Source organism: Microcebus murinus, chromosome 15 (genome assembly GCF_040939455.1).
Source record: "Microcebus murinus isolate Inina chromosome 15, M.murinus_Inina_mat1.0, whole genome shotgun sequence".
Lineage (NCBI taxonomy): Eukaryota > Metazoa > Chordata > Mammalia > Primates > Cheirogaleidae > Microcebus > Microcebus murinus.
Window position 1 is genome coordinate 26509887 of NC_134118.1, and position 8719 is coordinate 26518605.

At 39.1% G+C, this 8719-nt stretch overlaps 1 non-coding gene across 1 annotated transcript; it reads right to left on the reverse strand.

Annotated features, from left to right (window-relative positions):
• Positions 1-375: 375 nt before the first annotated feature.
• TRNAA-CGC (transfer RNA alanine (anticodon CGC)) lies at positions 376-447 on the reverse strand. The gene has a single exon. It is a non-coding gene; the product is annotated as a tRNA-Ala (tRNA).
• Between the last annotated feature and the right edge of the window lie 8272 nt (positions 448-8719).

An 8719-nucleotide genomic window follows, 5' to 3' on the forward strand; every position in this document is an offset into this window, starting at 1 on the left:
ATTACTAGGAGACATTTTAGTTTTACTGATTGTTTTCCACTGGAAAGTGGAAATAGATGGAGCCTTATTTTAATTGAGTTTAAAGCATTCTTTGATATGTAGCTCTCTTCCTGGATGCATTCATAGAATGAATTTCCTTCTGAATTGTCTCTTTGGCTTTGTATTGCTCACTGCATGATAAAACAACTCAGGGAAATTTCCTGGAAAATATGGTGGTGGCTAGTTAACCAAATAGAAGAGAAATAAACAAAACAGGAAATTGTTCGATTTAAAAAAATGATAATGACATAAATGAGAAAAGACTAAAAGATACATAGTTAATAATTATCTGGACCATAGGCTGAATTAAACAAAAGAAACACTAGGAGGTTTCCTTGGAGATGCCGGGGATCGAACCCGGGGCCTCATACATGCGAAGCATGCGCTCTACCACTGAGCTACATCCCCTGACACAAAATGATGAGATAGTAGGATTGCTGTCCTCTTAAAAACTCCAAACAGTTCGCATTACTATTTTGTGCTCAACCGGGAGTGGCTGGCCCTGAGGATGAATTCCACCTAATACCTCACCCAGATTGCACCCAAGCAGACTCCTTCGGGACACACCAACAATATCCGGCTCCTACCGTTACTGAGAACAGAGTAGAATTTTATAGCTTTAGCACAATTTGTTCTGCTGTTGGCTCAATCAAATCCCAGGCGGAAAGAATTAAGGGACTGTTCAGCTCGCTTTGAAAATTTTTCTGCTAAGCCGAGACTCAAATTCCTTGCAGGTGAGTCGGTTGAATGGTCAAATGCATCTTTGGATCTGTCGCCCCTACTTGACCCGGTTTGGAGAAGAAACCGTCCAGACAGATGAAAACGCGAGAATCCTGCCCTGATCTTTCCCCACGGGCAGTGGCTCGGGCTGTACATGCCGTCTAGCCCGCCTGACGCCGGAGCTTTATCCGCTTTATCTGGGAACTCTGGCTTCACGCAGAATCCTAGTTTTAAGAAGGTGCGTTTGCTTGTTTCCCCCTTTTCTTGATCCACGCACCGGCTTCTCTTTACTCATCTCCTCTGGGTCTCCGCAAGGCTGCTGCGCGGAAGAATGAACCTGCACGCAACAGCTGCACCCGGACGCGCGCAGGCCGAGAGCCGCCGCTGCAGGCGCCGCTGCGGTCCGCTGAGGGTGCTGCTCTGCCCTCACGCCTCGCTGGAGCAGCAGCCCGCACAAAGGTCCGCCTCTTGCTTCAGAAGTCATAAAGCAGAGACTAGCGGCTTCTCAAAAGTAAAGTGACACCACCAAAGGCACGATCCACGAAAAACAAAAAGAAGTGATTGATAAGGTGGACTTCACTAACATTTAAAAAGTCGGCTCCGTGGAAGACATTTTCAAGAGAATGAGAAGACAAGCCACAGACTGGAAGAACATATTTCCAAAACACATATCTGGTAAAGGACTGGTGCCCAAAATATACAAAGAGCTCTTAAAACGAAATAATAAGAAAACAAACAGCCCGATTAAATAGACAAAGAATGTGAACAAACTCACCGAAGAAGATGCACAGATGGCAAATAAGCATATGAAAAGATGCTCCACATCCCGTATCATCAGGGAAATGCAAGTTAAAACAGTAAGATACTGCACACACCGGTTAGAATGGCCCAAATCCAGAACACCAAATGCTGATGAGGATGTGGAACAACAGGAACTCTGATTCATTGCTGGTGTGAATGCGAAATGACACAATCACTTTGGAATACAGGTTAGCAGCTTCTTACAAAGCTAAACATACTCTTACCATATGATCCTGCAGTCAAGCTCTTCAGTATCTATCTAGAAGAGCTGAAATCATGTCTACACAAAAATCCTGCACACGGACGTGTATAGCAGCTTTATTCATAATTGCCAAAGTTGGAAGCAACCAAGATGTCTTTCAGTAGGTGAATGGATAAATAAACTTTGCTACATCCAGATGACAGGATAGTATTCAGTGCTAAAAAGAAATGAGCTCTTGGCCGGATGCAGTGGCTCACGCCTGTAATCCTAGCACTCTGGGAGGCCGAGGCTGGCGGATTGCTCAAGGTCAGGAGATCAAAACCAGCCTGAGCAAGAGGGAGACCCCGTCTCTACTGTCTACTGTCTTCTACAAAGAAATTAATTGGCCAACTAATATATATATTAAAAAAAATTAGCCGGGCATGGTGGCGCATGCCTGTAGTCCCAGCTACCTGGGAGGCTGAGGCAGAAGGATCGCTTGAGCCCAGGAGTTTGAGGTTGCTGTGAGCTAGGCTGATGCCACGGCACTCACTCTAGCCGGGAAACAAAGCGAGACTCTGTCTCGAAAAAAAAATAAAAGAAATGAGCTCTCAAGCCACAAAAAGACACAGATGACACTTAAGTACATATTAGTAAGTGAAGGAAGCCAATCTGAAAAGCCAGTTGTACTGAATGATTCCAACTATGTGAATGATTCCAACTATGTGACGTTCTGGAAAAAGCAAAACTACTGAGAGTAAAAAGATCAGTGGTTTTCAAGGGTTAAGGGGGAAAGATGAATAGGTGAAGCACAGAGGATTTTTAGGGCAGTGAAAATATTCTGTATGATACTACAATGGTGGATACGTGTCACTGTACATTTGTCAAAACCCATCAATTGTACAACAGCAATAATGACTCCTAATGTAAACCATGGACTATGGATGATAATGATTTTCTTTTCTTTTCTTTTCTTTTCTTTTCTTTTCTTTTCTTTTCTTTTCTTTTCTTTTCTTTTCTTTTCTTTTCTTTTCTTTTCTTTTCTTTTCTTTTCGACAGGGTCTTGCTTTGTTGCCCAGGCTAGAGTGAGTGCCGTGGTATCAGCCTAGCTCACAGCAACCTCAAACTCCTGGGCTCAACCAATCCCCCTGCCTCAGCATCCTGAGTAGCTGGGACTACAGACATGTGCCACCGTGCCTGGCTAATTTTTTCTATATATATTAGTTGGCCAATTAATTGCTTTCTATTTATAGTAGAGACGGGGTCTCTCTTGCTCAGGCTGGTTTCAAACTCCTGACCTCTAGCAATCCACCCGCCTCAACCTCCCAGAGTGCTGATAATGATGTTTCAATGTATGTTTATTAATCATAACAAATGTACCACTCTGTTGCAGGATATTGATGGTGGAAGAGGCTGTGTATATGTGGGGTTCGGGATATATAGGAAATTTCTGTACTTTCTACTTAGTTTTGCTGTGAATCTAAAACTACTCTAAAAAAACAAAAGACTATTAAAAAAAAAAAAAAAGGAAAAGTGACCTCAAGAAGGTGACATGGAAGATGTGCCATTATATCTGCTGACTCTACCAGCTGCCTATCAATAAAAGAGGCAGAGGCAAAGGAAAGAGTCTCCAGTTTGTTGAGTCCAGGTGACTAGGACTGGCCCCACAGAATGAGTTGGAAAGTCCATAAAGCTATGTCTCCTCATAAAAAATGTGAAAGATCTAGTACTGCTTAGCTACTGCTAAGGAACTTACTTCTAGACAGTGAAAAATGCTCCTGCAAAATGGGGTCATAATTCAGGTGCAAACCTCAGCCCTGGCTGCTTAGGACATAATTAAGATATTTGAATGTCTTTTGCTCCCTATGCTTTCAAAGTGACTTCCTTCAAAAACATAAACCCACTTCATTATTGTCTTTTTAATGGGCAGTGAAGGTGTAGAGAGTATTGAAAACCACACGACCACCTACACCGAAATTTCATGTTGCCAGGTGCTCCCATGAAGGAAAGATGTTATTATCACTGAATAATATGAGAAGAAAATCTGGCTCTTCCAGTAGATGATTAAAACAGGTGTACCACTTTAGTTCATTAAGTTAGAGTGTGAGACAACAGAGAAAATGAACTTAGTATTGTTAATTTACTTGAAAAAAATAACCTTAATTTTTTTAGGGCAGTTTAAGGTTCACAGCAAAATTGAACAGAGTACAGAGAGTTTCCACATGCCCCTTACCCCTCCTCCCAACCCCCTATTATACATTGTGCATTCAATTTGCTAATATTTTGTTGAGGATTTTAGTATATATGATCATAAGAGATATTGGTCTGTAGTTTTCTCTTCTTGTAATGCTTTTGTCTGGTTTGGGTATTAGGATAATGCTGGCCTCATAGAATGAATTGGGAAGTATTTCCTCTGCTTCCACCTTTTGGAAAAGATTGGAAGAATTGGTATAATTTCTTCCTAAAATGTTTTTTAGAATACTCCAGTGAAACCACCAGATCCTAATGCTTTCTATTTTAGAAGGTTATTGATTATTGATTCAATTTCTCTAATATATATAGTCCTATTCAGATTATTTCTTCTTATGTGAGTCAATCAATGCAGTTTTTCCTTTTCTTCTTCATTGTAGAATATTTCAACATGCAAAAGAGCAAAACATAATTAATTCCCATGTATACATTATTTGTTAATAGTTTTATTATTAATATCAACTGATGGTCAATCTTGCTTCATAATCGGTATAGTTTTAATGTGTTATTCTGTTTTTATGAGTGATTAGAATGAAGCAGAAGACTTGTACAAGTTCGAAGATTAACTCTTAAAAGACGGTAATTTATTATGTCACAACATATAACTAATACATTGGTATATATTTATTTCCTACTTAGTCTTTGTATGAAACTTTTTTTTTTTTTGAGACAGAGTCTCGCTTTGTTGCACAGGCTAGAGTGAGTGCCATGGCGTCAGCCTAGCTCACAGCAACCTCAAACTCCTGGGCTCAAGCAATCCTGCTGCCTCAGCCTCCCGAGTAGCTGGGACTACAGGCATGTGCCACCACGCCCGGCTAATTTTTTATATATATATATATATATTAGTTGGCCAATTAATTTCTTTCTATTTATAGTAGAGACGGGGTCTTGCTCTTGCTCAGGCTGGTTTCGAACTCCTGACCTCGAGCAATCCGCCCACCTCGGCCTCCCAAAGTGCTAGGATTACAGGCTTGAGCCACCGCGCCGGCCTGTATGAAACTTTTTAATATGAATTTTTTGTTGCTTCTATTTTTTTCTTTCTTTCTTTTTTTTTTTTTTTTTTTGAGACAGAGTCTTGCTTTGTTGCCCAGGCTAGAGTGAGTGCCGGGGCGTCAGCCTAGCTCATAGCAATCTCAAACTCCTGGGTTCAAGCAATCCTCCTGCCTCAGCCTCCCAAGTAGCTGGGACTACAGGCAAGTGCCACCATGCCCGGCTACTTTTTTCTATGTATATATTAGTTGGTCAATTAATTTCTTTCTATTTATAGTAGAGACAGGGTCTTGCTCTTGCTCAGGCTGGTTTTGAACTCCTGACCTCTAGCAATCCACCCGCCTCAACCACCTAGAGTGCTAGGATTACAGGTGTGAGCCACTCCGTTCGGCCGCTTCTATTTTTTTCTTGAAATCATATTATCAGAACATAAATGTAATCTTTTCCCTCATATTTTAAAAATATTAATGCTACTTTTTTCTTATTATATTATTGCTGTTGGTCCTGACTTTAAGTAGACAAATTATTCTTTTAAGTAAAATAATGACCATGGTTTAAAATGTACATAATTTATCATGCTAAAGAAATTTTCTTCTCTTGCTGTTTTTCTAAAATGACATGTAACAACAAGAATGAATATTAATTTTAAGAAGTGACTTTTAGCAGCAGTTATAGTGCTATAAAGTATTGGAGAGGATAGCTTCTAAAGTAAGACAAAATCTGATTTTAACCTTGAGTTCAGTATTTAGTCATGACTATTGTTAGAATTAAATTAGATAATCCATGGAAAGTGTATGGAAGAATGATATCTTATAATGGGCAATTATGTATGTATTTGTGTGTACATATAACTTATATATATATCATAATATATAATGTTATTTATAGGGGTATGTGTGTATTTGCTAATACCACCAAATTTATTTTCTCTGACTGGTAAATAAGTAGGAGGCAGGTTCTGAAATATTTTCCTTAAAAAGTCCAATGAAAAAGTAAATATTGAATTAATTATCATAAATTTGATAAATTTCTTATGATAAGCATAGTTCCTATGTCAGGTTTTTCCACCATGACCATTGATTTAAGGGAGAGTAACTTTGAAGAACTATATTTCCTTTTGTTCTTCCCCAGTTTATTACTATAGATAATAATTTTCAGATATTTTAGATGTCTTATTTTTTCCTTCAATATTGGTGAGTATTACTCTACTGTAAGAGATTCTTGACAAAATTAGATTGATAAAGCAAGTAACAAAGTTATCCCTTCCACTGCCCACTGTATAAAGGCAGTGAGAGCAGTTGACACAGATGTTCACATGTTTTAAGTGAAAAGGCATCATATTCCTTGTTTCTAGTTCTCTCATGAATGCTCTGTTTCTTCTGGTCCTTTTTTATTCAAAATTGCAAAAATAATAGGAATTACTTGATTTAACTTCTGGCAATTAATCTATGATATAGTAGTGGAAATATTTTTGCCAAAGACGCTAAATGAAAAGTTGAAATGTCATTAAACAAATAAAATGTGTATGCCTACAATGGTCCAGAACTGAAAAGGTAACATTTGTGAAAAAAAAGCTAATAATTGTATATAATATTTATTCCTTGTGTCTGTGTCTTTGTGATCTAATACAAGAGCTGAAATAAAAGGGAACCATTACATTGTGTATGGGTATGTGTGAGTATAATATAATGTTATGAGAGAAGAACTCATGATTGCAGTCCTATAATCTGGGTTTATAACTGAATGCCATTTAAAAGTTGATGGCATCAGACAAATTTTGGAACATATATCATTACTCTTTCCATATCTGTCAAAGAGGACCATGTAAAAGAGTTTTTATATCAAAGAATATCATGCATGGTGTGTACAATGATATTCCAACACATTCACATGATATTCCAATATGCCTTCTCTGGGACTCCTTCTAAAACAGCATTCATTGGCTTCTATTTTCCCTCAGAACATGGACAGGTTATACATATGCTACTTATGTTTTGGGGTTTTCTGAATACAGTATGTTGAGCATGATTATGTTCTGTTTTCTGAGTAAAATGCTGAATTCCTCAGAAAATTCTGTAACTGAAGAGTTATTTCCACAGCTTTCCATTGAATAGATGTTCCTATAATGCTGTACAAAGAAAGACTGGGCCTTGCCACAAAAATTCATGAAATAAATTTGGAGGTATAGCTGGAAACCAACAGGAAAAAAAATCCTTCATATTGGAAATACATAAGAGTCCACTAGAATACAGTTTGCTCCAGTCACAATGTACAGTAGTCATTTACTGGTTACACTAGACATCATGCTAGCTGTGTTTTACACCAAGACATCAAGTTAAAACCAGCCCAATCTCCCACCCCACACACAGATGGCTGCACACCTTTGGGTCTGACACAGTCTTAATTCTCTCTCTTAGTAAGATCTGTCCCTTCTCTGATTCCCATTCTCACATTCTAGCAGTCTGATGAGACTTTTGCATCAACTGAGAAACAAGTTTTGCCAGAAAAATGGAGTCCTCCCAAGTTCAAAAACTATTTCATGGGATTTTTGTGAACATGAAAAGAGTCTCCTAAGGGCAGATGAAGGCAAAAAAGAGATAGCAATAACATCACCTGGATTTCTAATCATTTGCTGTTATTTCTAAGGAAGTTCCAGTGATGTTATGCTATCCAGAATGAATCCAGAGCCAAGATCATTTTAGCTTACTACCATGATCTCCCAATCTTCAAATCACAATGAGCCCTTTTCCAATTTTAGTATATGTGCTGCTGAAGCGAGCACACAATGATCCCTTTTCAATTCTCAGTCTACCTACTGTCCCTCTCTTCTCTATCTGCCTAATTAATAGGAATCACAGCCAGAGATTCATTCAGAGTTGCAGTCTCCCTGGGGCACGGTGGCTCACCCCTATAACCTTAGTACTCTGGGAGGCCGAGGCAGGAGGATGGCTTGAGCTGAGGAATTCGAGACCAGCCTGAGTAACAGCGAGACCCCAGTCTCTACTAAAAATAGAAAAATTAGCCAGCGTCGCCTCGCCCGCCTGTAGTCCCAGCTATTCTGGAGGCTGAGAGGCAGGAGGATCACTTGAGCCCAGGAGTTTGAGGTTGATGTGAGCTAGGCTGACGCCATGGCACTCTACTCACCACAACAGAGTGAGACTCTGTCTCAAACAAACAAAAGCAACAAAAAACAGAGTAGCAGTCTAAGTGCTGCATCTTAACTTTGTAGGTATCTTAAATTAATCACAACCCAAGTTCCTCCTCCCTTCTAGTCCTATCTAATACCCACAAAGCAAAAAAGATCTATTGACAAGAAGAGCATTCTTTTCTTGTAGCTTGGTGAAAAGAACTACCATCTACACTAGCATGGAGACTGCATTTATTTTTTGAGGATGCAAGTACGTCCCTCTTTTTGAGGCAAAACCCTATTCTCCTAAACTTCGCCTACACAAACAATCCTGTGTCCGGTAGCTGAATTCATCCTTTTGATTATTAATTATTTTCCTTTGTAAGAACCTAAATTCCAATGCCGAGAAAGGAGAATTTAAAAGCTCTCGTGGAGAGAAGAGGACCTCTTTTACCCAAACAGGGACTTGAACCCTAGATCCTCAGACTAAAAGTCTGATGTTCTACTGACTGAGCTATCCAGGCTCATAATTCTTGTGTCTCTTTGACAGACTTAAAGGTAAATATATTCAGTTATCGTCAATTTTGGTCTTTCATTCCAAGACAATATGT